The 26,956-nt window shown below is 35.4% G+C and overlaps 1 long non-coding RNA gene across 1 annotated transcript; it reads right to left on the bottom strand.

Moving 5' to 3' along the window:
• Positions 1 to 22,609: 22,609 nt before the first annotated feature.
• Positions 22,610 to 26,737, bottom strand: LOC140179862 (uncharacterized). Its single transcript, XR_011873688.1, has 3 exons — positions 26,583 to 26,737; positions 26,222 to 26,349; positions 22,610 to 22,871 (listed from the first exon to the last, which is right to left on the bottom strand). It is a non-coding gene; the product is annotated as an uncharacterized lncRNA (long non-coding RNA).
• Positions 26,738 to 26,956: the final 219 nt, after the last annotated feature.

The raw sequence follows: 26,956 nt of genomic DNA, 5'->3' as shown, positions 1-26,956 counted from the left end.
GTTGCTAATTGTTAATTTAGCGACTGATTTTAGTGACTAACATAATCGGTCACTAATAGCCACTGAATTAGTGACCAACTAGTTTTATACAACTAGAATATAAACGTGGTTGGTTACAAATTCAGTCACTAAAGTTATGGTCACTAAATCGGTTGCTAATTTTTAAATTAGTGATCGATTTTATAAATTAATCAGTCACAAAAGCGGTCGCTAAGTTAAAAAAAATACATATTATCTAAATTACTCTCACTAACCCTAAGTCACCCACACCATTCTCATCTCCTCCAATCAGATACCGTCATCCGTCTTCTGTGAGCGTTGTCGTCTTTTTCGCTGCCGTCTTCTGCGCACGTCTCGCCGCCGTCTCCTGAGGTCCCGTCGGTGTCATCTTCTCTGGTCTCGGCGCCATCTCCTAAGGTCTCCTCATCGTCTTCTTCCTCCCATGGAAACCACCGCCTCACCTCCCGCCTCCTCCACCCGCTCCGGCCAGGTTCACACATTCATCCACTATTCTCTCTCTCTCTCTCTCTCTCTCTCTCTCTGACTTTTCAAATTCTTTTTCTAATTATCGCTTTTCCTCGTTTGCATTGAGGTCAGCTCACAGAGGAAGAAGCTCAGGCCCTTTCAAAAAGGTAAATAAAAACGCTCCTTCTCTCAAATCAGATCCGTTTTCAGTTTTTTTTCTCTATTTTTTATTTCTTCTTTCTTTGATCTGATTTGTCTACTAAAAAATGTTTTGAGGATCTGCATTGTTCTCCATTTCAAATTTGTGGCTGATCTCTGTCTCTCCTCTGCCGTCGTTGTGCCTCTATCTTCTATGTTAGCAGGTTATGCCTCTTATTCCTTTCTCGTTTATTTCTTTATATTGAGGGTTTTACACATTTTGATGGCTTACAGCGATTTATGACCGAGTTCTATTAGGGATTTGTAGAGAAAAAATTTATGTTCTATTTGTGAGTTGTGAAAGTTGGTTGCTATTAAGAAATCCGATAGTAAAGTTTGATAAATTTAGCAAACTCACACAAGCTTGGATAAAGACTATTTTAGCTCAAATTTGGTTACTTAAGTATCAAAAGATGTAATTTCACAAAAGCCATTTTTAGTGAAACTTCAAAAATGAAGATGTTATATTTAAACTTAATGAATATATGGAGATGGTTGAGATTTCATTGTACTTGTGAATATTCTTATGCAGTGGAAAGGTTATTCGAGTTGGCAAACCGGATTTATATGTTGGAACTAAAAGAGGTGTTTTCTGATATTAGCTTCAGGTTGGTAATTGTTGAGTTAAGAAATTAACTAAATTAATTAGTGATGACAAACATTATTTTTGGGCAAAATAAATAATTAGTGTTGATTAATTATATTTACTTATTACTAATTGTTTATTGTTGCAGGCCAAATTTCAATAGCCCAAATGGAATAAAAAGCAATCAACAAAATGTTGGGCTGAAAGCATAATTAAGAGCCCAAGGAAAAGCAAAGAAAGAAGCCAAAGAAATCAAATCGGGCCAAGCATATCAATACCCGATCCAAGCCCGATCTGGTTTCAGAAAAGCAAATCCCTCTCTTTTGCTTAACCAAAAGCAACGTTCATCTTTCTTTTGTCCTAGTCAAATCAGAGTTTCAGAAAAGTAAGAAAGAGAAAGAGAGAGAGCTTCTTCACCAAGCTAGTCACCAAAGAAGCAAGAGAGAGAAGGATTAAGCTTGAAAGACAGATATCAAATCACCCAGTTCAAACCCAATCAAGCTTAGGTTAAAGGTAACCCATTTCCTCTTGCATGCATCAAATCTTCATCTCTTCTTCCCAACTCTCTACTATATCCGAAATAGGATACAAGGAAAAGAGGATTTCTGTTCTTCTCTGCTGTGTATCTACGGTCTTGAACAAGACTTGGGGACCAAGTTGGTTTTCAAGGGCTCAGATCAAGTTGACCATTGGAAGATTTCTATGGTTGCTGCTATATGGCTTTCGGTCAAGGTGAAGAAATCAGAAGCCAAGTTTCTACTCTAAGGTTTAATGAGAAAAAGTGATTCTGTGGGTTGGTGAAGCTCAAGGCTCAAGGTGTTGACCTTGGAAGAAGAACCCAGCAACATGCAAGGAGATAAAAGAAGCTTGATGTTCATTCAGAAAGTAAGGAGAGAAAACCAGAGAGTGAGAACAGTGTTCTGTTAAGAAGTTCCTCTACTTGGATAATACTTTCTTTCAAAGAAGCATTCGGCCAATACTGAAGAACTGCATCTGAGGTTTGCGAATCTGATTTTGCACATAGCAAAGAGGCTGCTGATGAAGTCAATCTCCTTCATGTTTTACTGATTGTAATGTACTTTTCTAAGTTTATCTTTCTGTAATTTCTTGTGAGAAAGCTCAAGTAAAAGCCATGAGTGGAAAAAGGCTGAGTGATACACTTGAGAGAAAAGCCTAGAGTTATTTTCTGATTTCTTTAGGTATGTTTATGTCTTGTATCTTGTACCTGTAAGGTATCCCTTTCTTAGTTGGGTTAGCACTAAGAGTGAATAGTTAGGTATTAGCATAGCCAATGTCAAGTTAGGTTAGAACTTGAGTGTGAGAGGATTGGGTCAATCCTGTGAAATTGGTGTATGTAATACTATTAACTATAATGAAATTCTTCCATAGTTGTGGAGGAGACTGGACGTAGGTTGCATGGCACAAGGCAACCAAACCAGGATACATGCTGGTGTTAGCTTTTCTCTTCTCTGCTGTGTTCTGTTTTTTGATATTCATGAGACAAAAATAAATTGTCTCATAAATTTCTGCTGCTGAGTACAAATAGAATCAGAATTGAAAGTTTATTTTAAAAGGATAATAATAGCAACTTAAAAGGAAGGAATAGATTCAACCCTCCTTCTCTAAGCCTACCACAACCTTCAATTGGTATCAGGAGCTAAGGTCTCAAGAATCAAGCTTAACCACTTGGAGCAAAGATCCAATGGCAAACAACTTGGGCACAACCACAGTTGCCTACACCCTCACTGAAGACCAGTCAAACAACCGGCCACCTTTCTTCAACGGGAAGAACTACTCCTACTGGAAAGAAAGGATAATGATTTTCATCCAATCCATTGACTACAACATATGGAAGATTGTTGTGAGCGGTCCAAAGATCCCAACAAAGACAAGTGCTGATGGAGTGGTGACTCCAAAAGAAGAAGCTGAATGGAATGAAGATGATAAGAAGAAGATAGAGCTGAATGCCAAAGCAATCAACCTTCTTCACTGTGCTATCAGCTTTGAAGAGTACCGAAAGGTGTCTAGATGCAAGACAGCCAAAGAAATCTGGGAAAAACTCCAGGTTACACACGAAGGCACCAAACAAGTAAAAGAAACGAAGATTGATATGCTGCGAAAAGAGTATGAGATGTTTAGCATGAAGGATGGAAAAAGCATTGATGAAGCGTTTGAGAGATTCTCAATCATAATCAACAACCTTGATGCTATGGGTACAAACTATGCAAAACAAACTTTGGTGAGAAAACTCCTTAGAAGCCTCACAAAAGAATGGGAAAACACTGCCACTGTCCTAACCGAGAGCAACAACATAAGTCCCATAACCTATGATGAGCTGAGAGGAAAACTCCTTGCCTATGAAGCCACACACACAAACACAGACTCAAAGAAAAAGGGAATAGCCCTCAAGTCACAAATAGAACCGAAAGAGAGTGAGTCTAGTGATGGTATTTCAGATGACGAGCTTTTGTTTTTTGCTAGGAAATTTAGAAGGATGATGAAGAACAAGGGCAAATACAAGGGTTCAAGTTCAAAGGAGCACAAGATAGACTTGAGCAAGGTGACGTGCCATCATTGCAAGGAGGCTGGACACTTCAAGCTAAACTGTTCAAAGCTCAAAAGGGAGGACAAAGGAAAGAAGGAAAGGAAAAGAGTACTCATGGCAACTTGGGAGGATCTTGAGAATGACTCAAATGAAGAAGAAGAATCTGAAGGAGATGACAAAGACTGCTTCATGGCTGGAAACAACAATCTTGATGAGGTAAACTATTATGATTTGACCATTGAAGACTTGCATGCTATTATTGATGATCTCACTTTAAACACATCAAAACTGCTTGATAAATATAATGAATGCAGATCTGAAAGAGATGTATTAAGAGCTGAAAATGATTTTTTAAAAGAAAAGGTGAAGGAAACTGAATGTGCTTTGGACATCATTGAAGAAAACAGATTTCTAAAATCTGAACTTGAAAAATTAAAAGGAAAGCACATTGTAGATCCTTCTCATGAGTTAATTGCTGAAAATGAAAGATTAAATGATATGATTAAAAGGCTGAATGGTGACTTAGCAAAATTTGCTCAAGGTTCTAGTAACTTGGACAAATTACTTGCAAGTCAAAGACCATTGTTTGAAAAATCTGGTTTAGGCTACATAGCCAAGGAAGATGCAGTTTCCAACACTTCCTCTATAAAATTTGTGGCTTCTTCATCAAATACCAAACCTATACCAAACAAATCGGGTATTGGATATGTTTCAAATTTTGAAGAAAAATTTGATGAAGTATACACAAGTGAAACTGAGCTTTCACCAAGAACTGATCCGAGTTCAAACCGGCCAGGTTTGGGTTATATTTCGAAAAATGAGGCTGCTTTCAAGAAACCATTTTTCTATAACAAAACCTCATTTTTGAAAAATCCAAAGAGTTTTAAAAATTCTGGTGAAAATATTTTTGCAAAGAGGAACAATTATAACAAGAATCAGTTTGTTAAAGGAAATGCGTCTCCTCCAAAAACCAGAAAATTTCAACCATTTAATCACTTCAAGCAATTTAACTCACCTAAGTTTCAGCGACACACATCAGAAAATCATTGTGTTAATTGCAAGAAAGTTGGTCACTCATATGAACAATGCTTCATTGAAAAGAGAGTTGTAGGAAACAAAGTCTACAATGTTGTTTGTGATTTCAATGCACTTGGGCAACCAAGATGGATTAACTTCAAAGGATCCAAATTAATTTGGATACCTAAGGCTACTTGAAACTCATCATGCAGATTTTCCTAGCATCCAAGAACAAAAAGGACATGTGGTACATGGATAGTGGATGTTCAAGGCACATGACTGGAAGGTCAACCTACTTCATCAAACTAAACAAGTATGATGGAGATTTTGTGACCTTTGGAGATGATGGTAAAGGTAAAATCATTGCTGTTGGAAAAGTAGGTAATGAGCAATCTACTTTCATTGATGATGTACTTTGGGTATGTGGTTTGAAGCACAATCTTTTGAGTATAAGTCAGCTGTGTGATTTAGGATATTTAGTGATTTTCAAAAGATTTGAATGCTGTGTTGTTACTGAAAAAACAAATGAAGTGATGTTTGTTGCCAAGCGTTTCAATAATATGTATGGACTTACTCTTGATGAACTAAATGATCAAAATGTAGCTTGTCTTCATTCTAAAGAATCTGAAAAGTGGTTATGGCACAAGAGATTGGGCCATGCAAGTATGTTTCAAATAAACAAACTTGTAAAGAAAGAATTAGTAAGAGGTCTTCCTTTGATAAAGTTTGACAAAGATATCACTTGTGATGCTTGCCAAATGAAAAAACAAACAAAAAGTTCTTTTGAACCAAAAGAAAACATCTCTACTAAAAGACCACTTGAGTTGCTACACATTGATTTATTTGGTCCAACAAGAACTCAAAGCCTAGGAGGTAAACATTATGGTTTAGTGATTGTGGATGACTATACTAGGTTTTGTTGGGTTTTATTTCTTGCACACAAAAATGAAGCCTTTTCGGTTTTTGAACCTTTTTGCAAGAAAATTCAAAATGAAAAGGATTTGAAAATCTCTTCTATAAGAAGTGATCATGGAACTGAATTTGAAAATAATTTGTTTGAATCCTTTTGTGAGGAACTTGGAATATCTCACAACTTCTCTTGTCCAAGAACACCACAACAAAATGGTGTTGTGGAAAGAAGAAATAGAAGCATACAAGAGATGACAAGAGCTATGCTTTGTGAGAGTAATGTTCCAAAATTCATTTGGGCTGAAGCGGTTAACACAGCTTGCCACATTTTAAATAGAACAATCATAAGGAAATTTTTTAAGAAAACCCCTTATGAACTTTGGAAAGGCTACCCACCAAAATTAGATTACTTACACATCTTTGGATGCAAATGTTTTGTTTTAAATAACAAAGAAAATTTGGAAAAATTTGATCCAAAGGCTTATGAGTGTTTGTTTGTAGGATATTTCACAACCAGTAAAGCATATAGGGTTTATCATCAATATGCTAGAATTATTGAAGAGTCCATACATGTTACATTCTGTGATACTAACTTGGTACAAAGTATTTTGGAAGATTGTGATGCAGGAAATCAAGCTCAAAAGGAAGCTGAAACTATGCAAAATCAAGAGAAAGATCATTCTGGTCAAACTGAACCAGAAACTGCAACTGCTGAAAATTCCAGAGACAATTCTATTTTGTCTCATGAATCTGAAGGAAATCCTGAAGCCAGTAGCACTCAGAATCCCTTGGTATCTCAATCTGCATCCAAGTCCACCAGACCTCGTGAATGGAGATTCTTGAAGAATTATCCTGAGGAATTTGTCATTGGGGACGTCTCTCATGGAGTGCGAACAAGGTCTTCCACTAGAAAGGCAAATGAAGGATCAAACATTGCCCTTCTTTCACAAATTGAGCCTCAAAACGTCAAGAAAGCACTCAATGACCCTTCTTGGGTTAAAGCTATGGAAGATGAGCTTCTTGAGTTTGAAAAGAACCAAGTATGGACTTTGGTTCCAAGGCCAAGTGAAAAGAAAGTGACCGGCACCAAGTGGATTTTTCGGAACAAGTTGGGAGAAGATGGTAGCATTGCAAGAAACAAGGCAAGGCTAGTGGCACAAGGATATGACCAAGAAGAAGGAATAGACTTTGATGAATCCTTTGCCCTTGTTGCCCGAATGGAAGCCATAAGACTTCTCTTAGCTTATGCTGCACATTGTGGTTTTAAATTATATCAAATGGATGTGAAATATGCATTTTTGAATGGAGTGATAGATAGAGAAGTGTATGTGGAGCAGCCTCCTGGTTTTGAAAATAAAGAGCATTTTGATCATGTTTTCAAATTATCTAAAGCTCTCTATGGTTTAAGACAAGCTCCTAGAGCTTGGTATGAGAGACTTAGTTCTTTTCTTTTGAAAAATAGTTTTCAAAGAGACACCACTGACACAACTCTATTCATCAAGAACTCTAATGATTCTTTTATTCTAGTCCAAATATATGTTGATGACATTATTTTTGGATCAGCCAATGAATCATTTTGTTCTGAATTTGGAAAACTCATGACAAGTGAATTTGACATGAGTATGATGGGTGAACTTAATTTCTTCCTTGGGCTGTAAATTAAACAAATTGAAAAAGGTATTTTCATTCATCAAGAAAAGTATGCCAAGGAATTAGTTAAGAAATTTGGTATGGAAAATGCCAAACCCATGGGAACTCTCATGCATCCTAGTTCTAAATTAGATAAGGGAGAAACTGAGAAAGATGTTGATGAGACTAGGTACAGAGGAATGATTGGCTCTCTTATGTATTTAACTTCCTCTAGGCTTGATATAGTGCAAAGTGTTGGATTGTGTTCTAGGTTTCAATCCAAACCTAAAGAGTCTCATCTTTCTGCAGTTAAAAGGATCATTAGATATATTCATGGCACATCCAATTTTGGTCTTTGGTATCCTAAGATTGATGATTTTTCTGCAGTTGGTTATTGTGATGCAGATTTTGCTGGTGATAGAGTTGATAGAAGGAGCACTTCAGGCTTATGTTGCTTCCTTGGGAAGTCCTTGAATGTTTGGTCAAGTAAGACACAGCCAACTGTGGCTTTATCCACTGCAGAGGCTGAGTATATAGCTGCTTCTTCTTGTTGTTCTCAGCTTTTATGGTTAAAAACACAGCTTGCCGATTACAAATTAAATGCTGAAAATATTCCCTTGATGTGTGATAATATGAGTGCCATTAATATTTCTAAAAATCTAGTTTTGCACTCTAGGACTAAGCATATTGAAGTGAAATTTCACTCAATAAGAGAACATGTCCAAAAGGAGGATATTAGTATTCAATTTGTTAAATCAGAGGAGCAATTAGCAGATATATTCACAAAACCACTAGTTGAGGATAGATTCTGCATGCTTAGGACTTGTCTAGGAATTTTGAGTTATGATTCTTTATTTGAAAAATGCTGATGTATTTGCTGGAGCTTTTTGTCTCATAAACAGGTATGAGACAATTCTGGGCAGGTGATGAACGTTTCCTTCAAATCAGCGTGTTCTGGGCTTGCTTCAAGTGAAACTCAATCTGGGCCAACTTCAAAATTCAGATCATGAGTGGTCCAAATGTGTTTCCTTAAGTCAAACCATCTCTGGGCCTAAATATGAATGTTACAATTTTTGGTTGGAAAATTTTTTGTTGGCCTGTGTGTTTGATTGTTTTTTTTAGTTTTATTTTAATTTTTTTTGTCAAAAAAAAAGGGGGATTTTCAATTTATTTTTTTGGATTTCGAATATTTAAAATTAAATTTCCTTGTTTTGAAAATCAAATCAAATCTTTCTTTTATGAGGTCATATCTTTTCAAGTCTTTTCAAACGGTGATGCAGTTGCATGGTTTTGGAAATTTTCTCTTGGGTACGGTTACCAACACTCCCTCTCTTCCCTCCATAACTCCTTCTCTATCCCTTCGGTTCTCACCACTACCCTCATTACTCTTTTTCTTCTTAAACCAAATAACTACCAAATGAGGAAGAAAACTATAACACACAAGCCTCCTCGTGAAAAGGTGTATAAACTTCCATCCAAGCCCTCCACTCGCTCCCAAGACCGAACCTTCACACTTTCACCATCTCCTCCTACCTCTCCTCCTCGCACTGCTCCCATGGCGCGAACCAAGACTACACCACGATACCCTGCCCCTGCCAAGCCGACGCCACCACCTAAGGCAACGCCATCCAAACCAAGCTCTTCGAAACCTGGATCATCCAAGGGTAAGCGTCCTGCTGTTGAAGAACCTGTTTCTGAGACAGCAAAACCTAAGTCAAGGTCTGTTCCTGTCCGCTCACAAAGAGGTAACTCTCATCACCCTCTCAAATCTGTTAGAGAACCAGACATTGATCCTTTTGCTCACAAATCACACTACATGACATCTCACTCAGACTATAACCCCCATCGTTTCAAATCTGCCATGAACCATGATTTTTATGAGGGAGTTATTCAGTATCGTACTCCATGTCCCTCCTTTCTTGCAGATTTACCTGATTTGAAAAAGAAAGATTTTCCTTTTGTTGAAAATTTGGAATTTTTAGACTGGAATCACCTTTTCAAAATCAAAAAACCTGTATATCCTCAGTTAGTCAAAGAATTTTATGCAAACATGACTTTCCATGAAGGAAGTGTGCATTCTTATGTTAAGGGCAAAGACATTATTTTGAATAGTGAAACTATCAGTGACTCTTTGAAGTACACTGATGTTGGGTCGTGTGCTTATACATCTGTAAAGTGGGATGATGGAGTTGGTATCTCTTACCATGATGCTTTGGCTCACATTTGTGAACATGTTTCCTTAATTGATGGCATCACACCCACTCATAAAGCCCTAGGATATGAACGTGCTCAGTTGCACCGTATTGTCAACCACATCTTGATTCCTCAAAGTAGTTCATATCAAACGGTTTCTTACACTGACACACTTGTTTTGTATGCCCTAATCACTAAAACAGAAATCTCTTTTGCCTACTTGATGGCTAGATACATGTTTGATTCTGTTAGAAGTGTAAAAGATAAAGCACTACCTTATGGCATGTTTTTAACTTGCATATTTGAAAATTTTGGTGTTGACCTGTCAAATGAGGATTATGAAAATAGACATTCATACCTAAAAGAGGGTGGTTCAGTGAAACAGCAAAAAGGACCAACTAGATCTGAGAGAGTGGTTCTAGATGATGATGATGAAGAGTTCATTCCAGATGACTCTCCTTCTGTACTTCCATTTCCACTGGAAAGAAATCAGCTCTGCTGAATGTGGTCAAGGATGTCGCTCAAGAGTTTGTTTCCCAATCAAATCACATGATTGCCGTGAGCAAGGAACAAAGGAAGCTAGCTAGCAAACATGAGAATTTCCTGAAGAAATCAAGGGATAGGGTGGCTGTGCTCATGACCTTCATTGATAACCTACAAAATGATGAAGACATTGCCACCGATGTTTAAGAGGAAGCTACTTCGGAGGGAAATAGTTCTGATGCCTAGGATTTGTCTCATAAAAACTGCTGCTGCTGCTCTCTTTTTGTCTCATGAATTCTGTTTCTTTAGCTACTTTTGAACTGTTTCATTTTGGATGACTGTAATAACTCTAGATATTGCTGCACCCTTGGTAGTTTAGTCAGTACTTTGCACTATGGGCTAACTCTTTTCTGCAGGATACAAGACTTTGTTTTTTTGTTGATCTTGTTTATTATCCACCCTTGATGACAAAAGGGGGAGTAATAGCAATAGGATAATAGATCCTAGTACTTCTTTTGGGATTTTTGCTGCATTAATACTTGAGTTTGCATGCTGAATATTCTTTGCTGCATTAATACTTGATTTCAAATGCTGAATCATTTTGCTGATGATATTAGCTTGATGTTGGGCTGATTATGTGATGTTGCTTATCTGATATCCCTTAGCCAAGATAAATGTATTTTAGCTCTTTATTGTGCTCTCTTTAAGATCAAAGAAAAATAGGAACAAAAAGGAAAGAGCATAAATTCAAGGGGAGCTACTGTTGAAAAGAAAAGGGGGAGCAACACATCAGCAAGCAACATCATTCAAAGGGAGTTTCTAAACCTTACTCAAACTCAGTCCCTTTTGATTATTTCTTAAATCATGTTTGTCATCAAGGGAGAGATTGTTGAGTTAAGAAATTAACTAAATTAATTAGTGATGACAAACATTATTTTTGGGCAAAATAAATAATTAGTGTTGATTAATTATATTTACTTATTACTAATTGTTTATTGTTGCAGGCCAAATTTCAATAGCCCAAATGGAACAAAAAGCAATCAACAAAATGTTGGGCTGAAAGCAAAATTAAGAGCCCAAGGAAAAGCAAAGAAAGAAGTCAAAGAAATCAAATCGGGCCAAGCATATCAATACCCGATCCAAGCCCGATCTGGTTTCAGAAAAGCAAATCCCTCTCTTTTGCTTAACCAAAAGCAACGTTCATATTTCTTTTGTCTTAGTCAAATTAGAGTTTCAGAAAAGTAAGAAAGAGAGAGAGAGAGAGAGAGAGCTTCTTCACCAAGCTAGTCACCAAAGAAGCAAGAGAGAGAAGGATTAAGCTTGAAAGGCAAATATCAAATCACCCAGTTCAAACCCAATCAAGCTTAGGTTAAAGGTAACCCATTTCCTCTTGCATGCATCAAATCTTCATCTCTTCTTCCCAACTCTCTGCTCTATCCGAAATGGGATACAAGGGAAAGAGAATTTCTGTTCTTCTCTGCTGTGTATCTACGGTCTTGAACAAGACTTGGGGACCAAGTTGGTTTTCAAGGGCTCAGATCAAGTTGACCATTGGAAGATTTCTATGGTTGCTGCTATATGGCTTTCGATCAAGGTGAGGAAATCAGAAGCCAAGTTTCTACTCTAAGGTTTAATGAGAAAAAGTGATTCTGTGGGTTGGTGAAGCTCAAGGCTCAAGGTGTTGACCTTGAAAGAAGAACCCAGCAACATGCAAGGAGATAAAAGAAGCTTGATGTTCATTCAGAAAGTAAGGAGAGAAAACCAGAGAGTGAGAACAGTGTTCTGTTAAGAAGTTCCTCTACTTGAATAATGCTTTCTTTCAAAGAAGCATTCGGCCAATACTGAAGAACTGCATCTGAGGTTTGCGAATCTGGTTTTGCACATAGCAAAGAGGCTGCTGATGAAGTCAATCTCCTTCATGTTTTACTGATTGTAATGTACTTTTCTAAGTTTATCTTTCTGTAATTTCTTGTGAGAAAAGGCATTGTTAGAAAGCTCAAGTAAAAGCCATGAGTGAAAAAAGGCTGAGTGATACACTTGAGAGAAAAGCCTAGAGTTATTTTCTGATTTCTTTAGGTATGTTTATGTCTTGTATCTTGTACCTGTAAGGTATCCCTTTCTTAGTTGGGTTAGCACTAAGAGTGAATAGTTAGGTATTAGCTTAGCCAATGTCAAGTTAGGTTAGAACTTGAGTGTGAGAGGATTGGGTCAATCCTGTGAAATTGGTGTATGTAATACTGTTAACTGTAGTGAAATTCTTCCATAGTTGTGGAGGAGACTGGACGTAGGTTGCATGGCACAAGGCAACCGAACCAGGATACATGCTGGTGTTAGCCTTTCTCTTCTCTGCTGTGTTCTGTTTTCTGATATTCATGAGACAAAAATAAATTGTCTCATAAATTTCTGCTACTGAGTACAAACAGAATCAGAATTGAAAGTTTGTTTTAAAAGGATAATAACAGCAACTTAAAAGGAAGGCATAGATTCAACCCCCTTCTCTAAGCCTACCACAACCTTCAGTAATTATTTTATCCTTTTCTCTGGAGTTCCATTTTACCTGCTGGATCAAAAAATTTTAAATGATAACTTGATATGTAGAAAGAAGAAAGTAATGTGTATTAGGACAAAATGGTTGTTCTTCCTTTGCTAATGCTTGATGTTCATGGATCCTGCCAGCAATATTAAGCTTATTAGCTCAGGTTTTTTGAAAATCATGTGAGTTCTTGAATTTCAAGTGTATTTCATATATTTAGCTAGAATAACACTTTAAAAGTGAGCTAAAGTGGAAGCCAACATTGTAGAGCAGGTTCTTATTCCATTTATTAAATTTCTCATACAAATTCTTTTTGTATTCATCGTTCATCCTATGGTCTTTCCAAAGTTGCAAATGACAATTTTGTCAAGAAGTCAAGTTCTTGATCCTTTAGTCTTGTCTTGATACAAATGCAAAGTTTTTTTTTTCTTCTCACTTGTGCCATTTTATTTATGATTCTGTTTCTACAATTCTTTTAATCAGAGAGTGAATTGTTGTGGACAAATTGTGTATGTATGATTTGTTGTCTAAGCTCTGTAGTAGAACTGTCAGAAAGTTTCATTAATTTAATCTTTTGAATGACCATTTTCTTCTGTAGAATGGTGTGCATTTTTTATCAGTGCTTGCAAGTTTCGAGAATAATTTTTTTTGTTCCTTTGATTTGGATAATAATGAAGTTTTTTACCTTCTTTATTTTTTTGCGTTCTCTTCGATATTTTGCTGCTATTAACGTAAATGATCTTACCTCTGGAATTTGGACATTAAATATATAAAAAACATTAAATATAAAACTGTTAGTACATTGCATGTGTTATTTATAAGCTTCTTGTGATAATTGCTTGATATCTTTTATACGCAAAGTTAATTAAATTGCCATAAATTTATACTATTTTTATAAATTGCCTAAGTAATTGAAAGTTGAAATTGAAACTGTTGCAACTGTTTTTTGAGTGCATTTGATTCTCTATTTTTTGCAACTCTTATTTATTTATATACTATTTTTATAAATTGCCTAAGTAATTGAAAGTTGAAATTGAAACTGTTGCAACTGTTTTTTGAGTGCATTTGATTCTCTATTTTTTGCAACTCTTATTTATTTAAAATTTTATATGTATACATATGCTTAAATGCTTATTAGTTATTACAATAATGAATACTTATCTACTAATACTATAGCTGACTTTATTATTATATTTTTCTAAATACAAATGCCCGGCCTCAATTAAATAGCCGGTATCATCCTTTTCAAATGAAAACACCGCTTCTTTTTGTTGAAACTAGGGGAGTCGTCTTATTCTTATCTGTAATTATTTGCTCTGTTCCTTTTGGGCAATCTTAGTCTTTTATTTGAATTTAGCTAATGTTAATTTCAGGAGGAATGGCAAAGAGCTACTTCAAACAAGAGCATGATCTTGGTATATACTCTTATTATCTATATAATTTCTTTTTGATCTTTTGTGTAAAGCTTGATTGTTGGTAGTAATATACAAATGAATGATCCATTTTTATTTGCAGAGAAGAGAAGAGCAGAGGCCACAAGGATTAGGGAGAAATATGTTGGAATAAATTAATTTCATTAACTCAGATCATCCATATTAAATCACCAAAAATATAACTTAATGCGAAAGTGTACCTTTACTTATAAGAATCAGAAATTGATGGAAGAATTTGGATCTTGTGATTCTTTCGATCTTCCTCAACCAAAGCTTTCTGTATTTCTAGGCGGCTAAACTGCAACTCTTTTGATGGGGAAAGAGCAACAAAGGCGGCTTTGATATATTGGGGACCGAAACCCTGAAAGTCTATTTATATTTGAGCATGGCACCCATTAAACCCTAAAGCCCAAATAAAATAGTATCTAAAGCCCAAAAGATAATATATCTAATATCCAAAAAAGATAATTATCTAAGGAACAAAAGATAATATCCGGTTTTATTCTCATTTAATTCCAAATCAAAAGTAATAATGACTTATTCATTAGCATTTATAACAATAAATGAGATCATCATTATATAAGTCATTTAATTTGAAATAACATAATTTGTGATTATAATTAATATATGTATTGCCCACAAACAAATTAGCAAATCAAAATAATTTCCTAACAATCTCCCACTTGGGCTATACATATATTATTTCTTGACATAATCACATCTTATAAACTTTATGCGCGCATTTGAATGCTATTTCTCTCATTACTTTAACAATCTAGTCTGTCTCATACATTAGATATGGAACTACCGTAGCTTTTATCACATTAATTGCCGTGACTAAACTACGCCAATCACCATCCTAATATACTAAACGACATAGATCAAATTTGGATGAGTAATATGAAAATTACATGCCAAGTGATCTCATGCATGTCTATTTCCAGCTGGTCCAACTTTATTGAGATCAAACACAATACAAATATTGTAAAATGAACATTTCACATAACATGAAACAAAGCATTAACTTAATTCTGCAGAAAAATAATTCAATATCTGTTATAGGATATATAGCATAAAATAAACTCCCACTAAACCAAGGTATCACAAATATTGATACCCATCCGAGCAATATGCTCATGAAAGACTTTAGGGATCAATCCCTTGGTTCATGGGTCTGCTAGCATATACTTTGTTCCTATATGTCCTATGGAAATCTGTTTTCTTAACCTTTCTCCTTGACAACTAAGAGCTTGATGTCTATATAATTCGATTTTGTCAAAATCTTATTGTTATTGGAGTACAGTACTGCTGACTTATTGTCACAAAATATCCTTAATGGCCTTTCAATGTCATCTACTATATGAAGCTCAGTGACAAAGTTTCGCAACCATATGCCATGAAATTGGAATCAGAGTACCTAATGATCTCCAAAATTTTCTGATCTCCGATAAATAAGCATGTAATCGTTTGTTCTCTTTAGATAACGCATTACGCGTTTAACAGCTATCCAATAATCCATGTCCGGATTGCTCAAGTATTTACCCAACACTCCCACCATAAATGATATATCGGGACGTGTGCAGACTTGAGTATACATTAAGCTCCCTAGTGCTGATGCATAAGGTTTATCATGCATTGTTGTCTTCTCAAGATCATTTTAGGGCATTGCTTGAGACTGAACTTGTCTCCTTTAGTTATGGGTGTATCTATTGGTCTACATCTTTCCATGCCATGTCTACTTAAAATCTTTTCGATATAGTTCTTTTGTGATCATCCAAGAATACCTTGAGAGTGATCTCTTAGTATCTCGATTCCTAATACAAAAGAGGCATCACCAAGATCTTTCATTTCGAATTTGTTCAATAGAAATTTCTTAGTTTCATGCAACAAGCCTATATCGTTACTGGAAAGTAGAATGTCATCAACATGTAAGACCAAAAAGATGTATTTACTCCCACTGAACTTGCGGTATACACACTCATCTATGATATTTACCTCAAAACCATGAGGTAATGACTTGATGAACTTGTGATACCATTGACTAGAAGCTTGTTTGAGATCATAGATGGATTTTCTCCTTTCTCTATTGGATTTTCTTAATGACACTTCTTGAGGTTGTCGAGCTTGCTGTATGAGTTGGAGTTGAGGAGGATTCTCATTTTGCTTTTGTATTGTAACTATATCTTAAACAACAATAGGCACAAGGACCTGATCATTACCAATTACAGAATCCTCATCAAAAGCAACATTCCTAATATTTCCTTCCCCCCCCCCCAAACTCAACATCCTCAAGAAATCTCGCATTTTCCGTTTCAAAAATAGACCTTGATGCAGGATTGTAAAACTTGTACCCCCGTGAGCACTCAGCGTAACCAACAAAGTAGCAACTAATTGTCCTTGAATCCAATTTTCTTTCATGTGGCCTATAAGGTCACACTTCAGCTGGACATCCCCAAATATGCAGATACTTTATATTGGGCCTTTTCCCAGTCCAAATTTCATATGGGGTTTTGTTAACTGCTTTGTTTGGCACCTTATTAAGGATGTACACTGCGGTCTTTAAGTCTTCTCCCCAGAGTGATTCAAGCAAGGAAGAATGACTAATCATACTTCTCACTATGTTCTTAAGAGTTCGGTTCCTTCGCTCTGCAACACCATTCATGCTAGGTTTGCCTGGCATGGTGTATTGCGGAACAATATCACACTCCTCTAAGAAAAGAGCAAAAGGCCTGGGACATTATTCACCTGAACCGTCATATCTTCCGTAGTATTCACCACCACGATCAGATTTGACAGCATTAATTTTCTTTCCAAGTTGAAGTTCAACTTCAGCTTTGAAAGACTTGAAAACATCCAAGGCTTGGAACTTTTCATGAATTAAATATAGATACCCATAACGAGAGTAATCATCTATGAACGTAATAAAGTACCGTTGTCCATTCCAAAAGACAGTAGGGAATGGGCCACATATATCGATATGTATCAGTTCTAAGACATCTTTAGCTCTCTCGGCACCTAATTTCCTTTCGTTTGTCGTTTTCCCCTTTATGCACTCAATACAGACTTCAAAGTCCGCCAAATTTAGGGTCCAAGAATTCCATCCGACACGAGCTTCTGAATTCTCTGTTTAGAGATGTGACCTAGGCATTTGTGCCATAATGATGCCGAATTCTCATTTAGTTTTTGTTTTGTACTCGTTTGCAGTATTTCATTATTATAGGAATTTAAGTCAAGCCTATATAGATTATCCACCAAATGACCAGAGCAAATATTATTTGAATTATAGAAGAGACTGGCTTTATTGTCTCCGAACGAACAAAAATAACTTGATTTGTCCAAACGAAAAACAGAAACCAAATTTCGCCTAAATGACGGTACATAAAATATCTCTAATAAATCCAAGTAAAATCCACTCGTGGAATATAATCTAAAGGTTCATATAGTTTCGACTGCAACTATATTGCCGTCTGCCACATAGATGTATCTTTCGGCATCATTTGGCGGTTGGCTCCACAGGCAACCCTGCATAGTAACACTTACATGAGTAGTAGCAGCAGAATTTACCCACCAAGTATCAACAGGTGCATAACTTAAACTAGCCTTAGAACAAACGAAAGTAAAAATTATATCATTCTTTATACGCCAGGTGGCATATTTGGTACAATCCTTCTTCATGTGTCCCACCTTCTTACAGAAGAAACAAGTTGAAACTTGATCTTGTTTCTTAGTCTTTTTCTGCTGAGAAGGCACATCCGCAGTAGTATCACGCTTTCTTTTATACTGAGAAGATGAAGCCATGTGAGCACTTTCAGTCTTATCTTGCTGTAGCCTCTCTTCTTCTTACACACAGTGAGATATAAGCTCATTTAAGGACCAAGTGTCCTTCAGAGTATTATAACTCACTTTGAATTTCCCAAAGTGTGCAGGAAGGGAAATCAAAATGAAATGCACGAGTAAATCTTCAGACAACTCTAACTTTAGTGCTTTCAATTTTGAAGCAAGATGAGACATTTCCATAATATACTCTCTTATGTTCCCTTTACCTTTATACCTCATGGAGACAAGTTTGCTCAAAAGACTACTTGCTTCCGTCTTTTCATTCTTAGTAAAGAATTTCTCAACATCCTTTAGGAACTGTTTGGCATTTTTATCCTCAGTAATTGAGCCCCGAAATGCCTCAAGAATTGAGCGTTTCATGATCATAATGCTCATTCGATTGGATCTCTCCCACTTCTCTATTTTAACCTCATTGAGATTTTCCGAAGTGGAAGTGGGTTTCTCCTCTCGAAGAGCTATATCAAAATCCATACAACCGAGGACAATCTCCACGGTATCCTTCCAAACTTTAAAGTTTGAACCATTCAGCCTAGGAATACTGCTAATTTGTGCAGAAATATTGGTAGCTAAAGCCATAGTTTTTGGATTAGAACAAATAAACATGCAATAAACATTAGTTAAATAATGGGGAAAAAATCCATATTGAGATATCTAGAACAACATTAATTTTCAATCTTTGGATAGAAAAATTAACTGTAAGTGATACTCTCATTGCAGTAATCAAATATTGTCAAAATTCCTGTCACACATGAAGCCTTTCTTTGGACCGACTTAATGCGCGCATGGAGACTTAAACTTCGCAACCTAATTATTACCGCATATATTTTCTATTAATTGGCCAACCAATAACCTTCCTTTGGGCCGATTATTGACCGCATAATTAATAGAAAATAAACAAAAGTGTGCAATGCTTATTATTTGGCTAAACAATAAACTTTCTTTGGGCCGATTATTGTCCGCATAAATAATAAGTATTACTTTATTCTTAATTTGTTACCCAAACATGTATTTACTATCAATATGTGTATGTAATTCGGCCAAATATAGACCTTCCTTTGGGCCGACCAATATTTGCATAAATTACATAACACCATATTCCTTATGTTTTGAATAAATCAATTTTTACAAAAGAGGCTACTTTGGTAGCATAATGTTCAATCACTTTATTCCAAAACCAAATCTTTATAAAATTAATGGGTACAATAATCCTTATTGTTACTAGTTTTCTTATGTAACAATAAAAAATACTTAAATTCTAAAAGAAATTAAATTTTAATAGTGTCTTTTCAGACTTTAGAAAAAACATGATTATCAATTTTCATGAGTATCAATTATATATATATATATAAACTAAAACGTGCTCAGCATACATTATAAGCACGCAACAATATACTTATATATACATATCGAAAGAATTATAATATATATATATATATGCGTAACATGTGATAATATATATATAAGCAATCGAAAATGGTATGGGAGGAATACGTTTCATATATAAAGCATATATACGTATTGATGCACACACAATCAGGAACAATTTTATTAAGTGTGCAACAATTTTATATATAATGTAAACAACGCATATGTATATATTGATCCAATAAAATAAAATCAAATATTTTTTATGACTAAATTATGGATGGCTCTGATACCACTTATTGAAATAAATTAATTTTATTAACCCAGATCATCTATATTGAATCACAAAAAATATAACATAATGCGGAAGCGTACCTTTACTTATAAGAGTAAGAAATTTATGGAAGAATTTGGATCTTGTGGTTCTTTCGATAAGAAATTTATTCCTAGGCGGCTAAACTGCAACTCTTTTGATGGGGAAAGAACAACAAAGGCGGCTTTGGTATTTTGGGGACCGAAATCCTGAAGGTCTATTTATATTTGAGCATGGCACCCATTAAACCCTAAAACCCAAATAAAATAGTATCTAAAGCCCAAAAGATAATATATCTAAAATCCAAAAAAGATAATTATCTAAAGAACAAAAGAGAATATCTAGTTTTATTCTCATTTAATTCCAAATCAAAAATAATAATGACTTATTCATTAACATTTATAACAATAAATGAGATCATCATTATATAAATCGTTTAATTTGAAATAGCATAATTTGTGATTATAATTAATATATGTATTGCTCACAAACAAATTAGGAAATTAAAATAATTTCCTAACAAAATACCCATACAGGATCCCGGTGAGAACCAGCCCTATTTTTATCTTTCCTTTATAGCTGCTAATGCCATCCATTATAATTATTTAAACAAGAGTTAATTAGTAATGTTCTTCATGGACGACCTGTAAATTTGTTGACTTTCTTGAAGGTTGGACCCAGTAACGGATGTTTCTTTGTCCTAAAACTGTCATGCTTATTGCTTTGTACTAGTACTTCTATCAGTCTAAGTTATGGATATGAATATATACTACCAATGATTTCTTATTTTATTTTGTTTTACTCCCGTGTGTAGATGTTAGAGATAGGTCGATTTTAACAATTAAGGTAGACACACATGTAATACTATATCTATCAAGTGTGCAACGTTTTAGCTCCTTCATTTACATGTATGTAACTGAATACATCTTTTGTGCTAATTATATCTGGATGTGTAGTGTGAAATAGCCGGAATTAAAAAAGAAAAAAATTATGGACTTCGAATAGAATCCACTGTAGTTGAGAAAAGACCTAGTAATCGTGGCTCCAGTTCTTAGTTATCTGATTGGTTGCGAAGGTCAGAACATGAAGAAATAATAAAGAAAATGCAAGAAGAGAACAATGACTTGAAAATTAGGTTGGAAAAGACAGAAAAAGGACTTGAACTCAATAACCGTATACTTCAACAAATGATGAACAAGCTTAATTTTAAAATTTCGATTCCTCAACTAGAAGGTAGAGAAACAAATATAGGAGAGGATGAAGATGGTGAACGTACGTCTGAAGAGTGATTATTTCATTGTAGTTGTGATGCTAGTTAGTTAATATATTTTAAATGATGTAATTGTGATGCTAATTAGTTAATAGATTTTAAATGCTAGTTAGTTAATAGATTTTAAATGGTGAACATACTTATTATTGTTATTGTCTATGATATTGAATTGATGAGTTATTTTGGTGATTGTTTGAGTATGTTTTGTTACTTGAGATATATTTGTTATGGGTTGGCTGTTTATGTGTTAAGATGTAGGTTTTGTGTTGATGATTTTTCAATATTTAATAGCCTAGATGTAAAAAATTAGTAAAAAATTGATAATTAAAAATTAGGATCAGCCATGGAAATTTGGTCACTAAAATGCTTGGTTGCTAATTAGCGACCGATTTAGCGACTGAAATGTTGGTTGCTAAAATACAGGTTCCCACTTAGTGACTGATTTTGTGACTGAAATACCGGTCGAAAATTAGCGACCGATTTAGTGAATGAAAAGTTGGTCTCCATTTAGCGACCGATTTACTGAGAGACTGATTTAGTGACGGAAACTTCGGTCACCAATTAGGGACTGATTCTTTTAGCGACCGATTTAGCGACCGAAAATTTTTGGTAAGGTTGGGTGGCCATGTTCAGAAATCGGTCACTAATGTTAGCGACCGAAGTCGGTCGCTATTTTTCTTATTAGCGACTAAGGTTTTAGTGACCACCCAAATCGGTCGCTAAATTGGTCGCTAAGGCTTTAGCGACCGATTCTCAAGGAAAATTAGTCACTAAATCGGTCGCTATTCTGGTAATTTCTTGTAGTGTGGGATTGAAACCACCTTTTTTACCACTTGTTAGTTTTTTACTCTTTTAAAATGGCCGCTGAAATTGCCATTTTGATTGCATTAAAATAATTTTTTTCTATTTGAAATGGCATTTTTGGAACTCAAACATTAAAATCTCATAATAACCAAAAGACATAACCTTAAATCAAACATCATAACTTGATTTTTAATTCATACATGGTCATAAAAAATTATTTAAAGTCAAAATTCAAAAATAAAGTATCAAAGATAACATTTTTCAATAACATGTCTTAACATATGGTCCTTAATACATAAAATCTTTATCATGCAAGATCATGTTTTCTTGTTGCCCGCTCTAGAAGACCTACTTCCTAATTTCTTTGGCGATAAAATCTCACTCTCTTGATCCAATCCCTACAACAAAAATATAATTTATGAGCACAATAAAAAAATATAAATTTTACTTATTCATACAAATGCATAAATAAACAACAAATCAATAGTGCTTTCAATTTAATGAAGATAAACAAGATGAAAAAAGTTCAAAAGTATAAAAAAAATGAAGAAAATAGCCACAAAAAGTATTGAAATTGCTTCTTTCCACTTTTGAAGACAAAATAATAGTGCTATAATACTATATATTAATTATGCTAGCAATTAAAACATTCCTAATTTTCCAAAAAGCATTTATTGGTTAGTACATGTAAAGAACACTATTTCTATTTGTTTGTATTTGTGTTGAATTTAGGTATGTTAGGCTAAATGGTAACTTGAAAGGTCCTCTACACTACTATTGTAACACCCTACCACACTGAGCTTTATGCTTAAGCCGTAAAACAGAGGTGGTGTGGTATTACGACCTCAAAAACATAATGTATACATATAATAGCAGAAAGGTTATAATATACAAGGAGCCTTGAAGAGTAGATGAAATAAAAGTCGCGAAATAAAAGCGCAACGCTCAAAAAACGAGTTAATTTGCGTGTTAAAAAAAACTATAACTATCGAACATAAGTTAATAAAAGTGGGAATAGAGTACCAAAGATACAGAATAACAAGTTACTAACTCAGCCCGCGAAGCCAAGGCTGGCCGGAGAATATTTACACATATATACATACATATCCAAAACCCAAATATACATAAACAAAATCCTGTCTCTCCATAAACCTCTAAGAGAATAAAAAAGAACAAGTTATGCGGAGAGAAAGCTAAGTACACATATATACATCACTGTACAACAAAATAACCCAGTAACAACTTCGCTTCAGGAGTCCAGACGCCTAATGAGACGCCTCTCGACCTGCATCTGAAAAACAACAACATAGTATGGGGTGAGAACTAGAGGTTCTCAGTATGGTAAAGGTGCCATATACATAATATATAAGGTCCTGGGAATGCCAAAGGCAATCCTAGAACGCCGACACTCAGATTATAGAGCTTAAAGTATTAAACAGAAGCCATAAAAGGTGGTTTACAAAGAGTATCTAAACTTAACTTAACTTAATTTTAAATCTAAGTCCCGCACTGCCATTCTCCCATACCTCCATCTCCGTTAGCATTTCACAGACAAATAAACAAATAAAGGCAAGCACAAGAAGGTTACACGTACTACAGGTAGCAGGTATACACTTAATGTAGTAAATGCACTTAGGCAAACCCAGTTAGAGCACAAAAAAGTAATTCAAGTAATATGCACATGATGCATGCCTGTCCTATGGCTAATGAGCTTATCTGTCGGTTATACAACCAACCCAACAAGTCCGGTTTGCTAAACCATTGGACTGTCCCCCGACGTACATCCCCATGAGTCTATGCATAGCTTTTTCTCATATATATATATATATATATATAATCGCTCAATGGGGGTACCATTCCCGGAAATTTATAAGTGCCCGGTCACCCTTACGTAGTAGGGTCAATGGAGTATCGAGTTTTCAACCTGGTACATGTGGTGGCAAGCCACGGTACTTTATCCAGGGAATCTCGTATCTTAGATCATTTAACCATTCAAGTCAAGTATTATACATGATCACTCATTTGATTATCAAGCCAAGTATCATACATGATCATCCGTAACATTTCATAATCAGTTCATCACTTTTTAGCTTTACATCATCTCCAAGTTATCCCCATTTCCTATCTTCATCTGATCATCAGGTTTAATACTATTATTAATGACTAAAGGAATGAAAAATAGAGGTTTAGAAGCTTGAAGTGCGGTTTAAAATTCTAAAAACCATGTTTGCTGAAATAGGGGACACGCGTACGCGTGGCTCACGCGTACGCGTGGGAGTGTAAAGGTGCAGCTTGCGCGCGCGTCCTTTTGTCATGCATATGTGTAGGTGAAAACTTCATGTCGCGCGTGCGCGTGGATCACGCGTGCGCGTGGACATGCTTGTTAGCTCCTTACGCGTATGCATGGGACCAGTGATGCACCACTATTTTTTGATATATTTTGGACTAAATTGAGTGGGTTTGTGTCAACTAATCTGACATTTATTCATTGAAATTGCATTTTTTTCATTCCCTTCCTAATTTTGTGATATGATTGAAAACTTGTTTCCTAGGCCTTTAAATTGTTAATTTTTAATTCTCCTTTATTACCATTCGATACCGTGATGTGTTTGTGAAGTATTTTCAGATTTACAAGGCATGAATGGCTTAAAGGATGAAAAGAAAACATGTTAAAGTGGAAGGAACACAAGAAACTAGAGATATTAGAAGCGAGGAGCGATGCGCACGCATGGCTGACGCGTGCGTGTGAATTGGCGCATCTTACAGCGACGCGTACGCGTGACAAGCGCAAAAGTCCAGCGACGCGTACGCGTGACAGAGCGTCACGTGCTGCACTTATCAAAACTCGCTGGGGGAGATTTTTAGGCTAGTTTGGACCCAGTTTCAAGCCCAAAAACGCAGACTAGAGGCAGGGGTGTAGCTAAGACTAAACATACTTTCATGTTCATTTTAGTTTTTGTTTAGTTTTTGAATTCTAGAGAGGGAAACACTACTTCTCCTAGGGTTCTTAGCATTCTAATTTCATCTTCAGTTTGGATCTTGAGAGAGCTGCTACTACCTTCAAGCGGAGTTATTATCGTCATAGTTTGCCTTTCTATTACTTCTACTCCTTTGTTTTTCCATTTAGTTACTTGAATTCATGTTTGGATTTTGTTACTTTTGAATTTATTAATACAATGAAATATTTTTATATTTAATTCTATTGCTTGTTTAATCCTTTTTAATTAATTGTCAGTGCCAATTTTGATTTTATTAATTTACTATAATTATCATGTCTCTTATTTACTCCTTTTACATGTTTGTGAAAATGGCATTCATGTTAATGGAGTAGATATTCCAACTTGGCTTGGGAGTTGATTAATTGGAAACCCTTGAGTTGTAATACTCAAGTATCAATTTGTAATTGGAAATTGCTGGCTAACTCATTTTCACTAACTCTAGTCCTTCCCTAGGAAGTGACTAGGACTTGTGAATCAGAGTTAGTGTTACCCACTTGACTTTCCTTCATTAGTTAGAGGATAACTAAGTAGAAGCAATGAACTTTTATTATTATACTTGGAAAAAATCAACAAGGATAGGAACTCCAATTTTCACTTCTAGCCAAGACCTTTTTATTAAATACATAACATCTTTTTTTATTATTAAGTGCTTTAATTCATAGCCATTTATTTTTCCGTTCTCAAACTTAAAAAATATTCAAAAAATTCATGACCAATAATTTACATCATTGTGTCAACTCTTTGGGAAACGACCCGGGATTCTACTCTTGGTTATTTATTTTTAATTATGACACACTTCTAAATTGATAGTGGGAATCTCGTCGGTTAAGACTGTGCTTGCAACGCCATTTTAGAAAATAATTTTTGGAAATTCTTAACCGGCATTTTTCTACCCATCAACGAGTCGCGTATGCATCACCAAAAATCCATGCCACGCGTACGCGTGGACATACGTTCCTAAAAAAAAGGATCAACCAGAGAGCTGCACAATCATGGAAATCTCACCTGCAACATTACATATTTCACACCAAAATTTCCGACGAGCATAACTCAATCGTTTTAAATCGTTTTTTTCCGTTCTTCGAACGGCATAAACATCACAAACCCAATTTTCATTTAAAATAAGTTGAAATCAATTTGGGGTTCCGGAAGCCAAGTTATAGCCTGCTGAAGTTCAGTCCAAAACCAAAGTTTTGCAAACAATTCCAAACCTCATTTTCATTCAATAATTCCATTCCTTTCACCTCTAACCTGCATTCTTCAATACAATATACCCCTTTCTCATTATTTTAACAATCAACACAATAAACCTACCTCAAGTTAACAATAATACACTTACAGTATTCAAATTCATCAACCAAAACCAACCAAGAACCATAGTTTACAAAACCTAGGTTTATAACACAATATGGCCTTCCTTATCATCACAACAACCACCACAACAAATATACCTCAAATCAATATTTCTCCAAACCATCAATCAATCAACCAACACCAAGCCAAACATGTTTTCTCACAAGATACTACCAATATATATATATATATATATATATATACACATGCATTCCAACATATCCTACGGTCATCTAGCCTAAGTTTTCACAGAACATTACATATTAAATGCAAGAAACCTAAATCATACCTTAGCCGATTTCCTCGTAATGATCAAGGTAATTTATTAAAACCAATCACAGCCCCCAAACCTCAATGAAATAGCTTCCTTCAAGTTCCGGTATTCACAATTTCAAGCTCCAATTATTTATTCACAACCTAATACACATTCATAACACATATATACCCAATTTAATTCCCAAAACACAAATTCAGAATATTTAGATAGAATTATTATATCCTCACCTTACCTAAGCTTCACATAAGTAAGAGTGAATATTTTTCTCAAGCTAATTGGATCCTAAAACCTCAAAGAGTAAAGAAATTCAATATCTTCACTTAATTTTCCAAAAATTGGGGAAGAAGAGGCTGAGGGTGAATAAGCAGGTTACCTATGAAATTGTTCTAGTAGAAACGTAGAGCTCAACGCTGTGGTCGCGTGGCCGCAAATGGTGCGGCGATCGGAGCTCGGACGGAGGAGTTACGGCATTTTGAATCACCATAAGGGTTTTTGGGGAATTTCTTCTTTCTCTTCTCCCATGGTGCGTTGCTGTTTCTGTTGTGTTTAGTGAAGGAAATGAGCTTTAGGCTCATTTAAATGCTGAACTGGTTGGGCCCATGGGTCCGGTTTGAGCCTGGTTCAATCGGTTCGGTCCATTCGGTCTAATTTTGGACCGTTTTCTTCGAAATTAGTGTCAAAATTCTCATTTCGATGAGCTCTATCCTAATTTGATATAATATTCACATTTCTAATCTTCTTTATTGA

This window comes from Arachis hypogaea, chromosome 16 (assembly GCF_003086295.3).
Source record: "Arachis hypogaea cultivar Tifrunner chromosome 16, arahy.Tifrunner.gnm2.J5K5, whole genome shotgun sequence".
NCBI classification, from domain to species: domain Eukaryota; kingdom Viridiplantae; phylum Streptophyta; class Magnoliopsida; order Fabales; family Fabaceae; genus Arachis; species Arachis hypogaea.
This window is presented reverse-complemented; position numbering and strand designations above follow the sequence as displayed.